This window comes from Cibotium barometz, chromosome 50 (assembly GCF_041138505.1).
Source record: "Cibotium barometz isolate CiBa-2024 chromosome 50, ASM4113850v1, whole genome shotgun sequence".
NCBI classification, from domain to species: Eukaryota; Viridiplantae; Streptophyta; class Polypodiopsida; order Cyatheales; family Cibotiaceae; genus Cibotium; species Cibotium barometz.
The window spans coordinates 28993782-28995899 of record NC_141095.1 but is presented as its reverse complement, the minus strand read 5'-3'; the positions used below and the strand labels follow the sequence as shown (position 1 = coordinate 28995899).

Here is a 2118-nt window from a genome sequence, read left to right as displayed (position 1 = left end):
ATGAAATCGGGCAGCAGTTCGCTTCATATTTATAAATTTTTAGAAAGCATATCACTAAATGAAGCTTCTATTACTCTCCAATTCTAACCCCTACAAGGCTTGAACAGAAGTTATATTCCCAAAACAAGATAATCTGCAAAAATCGAGCTCTGGTTTTTTCCCCTCCCTTTTCTGCACACTTCTCCCCTCAAAAATGCGTCGCCTCCTTATTTTTGATTTTTCCCGCAAGGAATTCGGTCCGAATTCCTTTTGCAGCCCAAAATTCACGTTTCCCAAAATGAAAATACGCTGTGCCTCCTTTTCTTTTTGCTTAAAAGTCAGATATTCCTTTTTTTTTTAAAATGCCTTCGTATTTTTCCCATGCAAGACGCCACCTTTACCTGCGGGCTATACTGTAAACCAGCTACCTCTTAAGAGGTTCAATTAGTCCACTTCCTCCATCTTACTGCCCTCTAAATTAGCATCGTCTTCAAGAGGCGGCATGTCTGCATCAAAATCTGTCGAGGCAAAAGCATCATCATTTATACTCAAGCCCAGCTTGAACATCCTGTGAATCCTTCCTCCAAAGGTGTTGGGGTTCTCAAGGCTGAATCCAGAGGTAAGAAGCGCAGTTTTATGCAGTAGTAGGACCAAATCTTTCACAGACTTATCATTCTTATCATCTTCAGACCTCTTTAGTTGCAGACATAAGTTTCTTGCCATCATACTCCTTAAGCTGTCGAACTGCATAATTATCAATTGCATCAACCAAAAAGAGTACCTCATAACCCTTTTTCTTCAGACGCTCAAGGAAAGGAGAATTTTCCACAGCCTTCTTACTTTCACCAGTGATGCAATAGATGTCACTCTGCCCATCCTTCATACGTGTAACATAGTCTTTAAAACTAGTCATATCGTCACCACCTTTAGTAGAAACTCATATCTGTGTGTGGTAGCTTCTTGTGCCCTATGTGTTGATGCCTCTCCAACAAGGCTTGAACATCTTCAATTTTCTTAAGCCTCTCTGTTGCCCCCAATAATTGGCTTGCCTTGAATTGTTGTCCATTTCCTGTGTGTGACTAGTGAACATTTGTTTTATTTACAAATACTTGGTATTGATCATTTCATTCAAGGCTTTAACTTTCTCTGCATGTGCTTTGTGTGTTTCCTTTCGGTCTAAAAGTGACACATTTTTTTTCAGAGCTTCAAGGGCTTCAGTGATGGTAGCAATTGTCGTTGTTGTGAATTCTTCTTCTTTAGCATGGAACATTTTCTGAGCATCTTTAAGTTGCTAAGTATGTTGTCTTTCTTTTTCTTAACTATGTGTGACTTCTTTTTGAAGTTGGCTGAGTACTTGGTTGTTGCCTTCTAAAATCTGATATCTCTCTTCTTGCTCTTCTGCAGCCTTTAAGCTTTTGAGGATAAGATCTTGATGTGTAGCATCTGCAACTACCATTTGTTTCTAGATATTTTGTACTTGATTTATTGCTTCTTGGACTTGTCTCCAGAGTGTAGCATTTCTATCATGAAGCATATGAGTTGTTAGTAAATGGATTCACCACACCATTTTGCTCATGTTCCCAGATAGAAGCACTGGTGGAAGCTGATGCTTCCAATCCATGCAGTGGCAACTGTAGCAAGCTGTCTAGGCCTTCCATAGTTTCTTGTAAGAATCATTCGGCATCAATATTCTTCAAAAAGGAATGTTCCTCTATTGAACTGTCATCGTCTAGCGCCGTTGGCGCTTGATTGGGCTTATTGCTTCTTTGGCTCACTTTCTTTTTTCCACTTCCTGGCTTTCCTCTAGGGCCTCCGGCTAAGGTTGCCTCTTCATTTATGTGGCCCACATCCTCTTGCAGCACTACCCCAGGGTTTTCTTTGCATCAATCTCTGCTGATGCATTCTGATATGATATAACAGAATCATGAAGTGGTGATAGGTTCTTAAAAACCGTATGAGCTGGGCTAGGAGGAGGTGTTTGTTGAGGCACTTCGGAAGTTGTGCTCAATCACTAGTATCTCTGAAAGGCTAATCCCCCTTGCCTCTTGGTGCTCCAATACTAGTTGATAAGAGGCAATGTCTTGGGCCAATTCCGCTTCAAGGCATTGTGACTCCTTAGCAACTCCGAGAATGATACCT

At 40.9% G+C, this 2118-nt stretch overlaps 1 pseudogene; it reads right to left on the bottom strand.

The window, feature by feature from the left end:
- Positions 1-423: 423 nt before the first annotated feature.
- LOC147610008 (heat shock protein 82 pseudogene) lies at positions 424-892 on the bottom strand (annotated as a pseudogene).
- Positions 893-2118: the final 1226 nt, after the last annotated feature.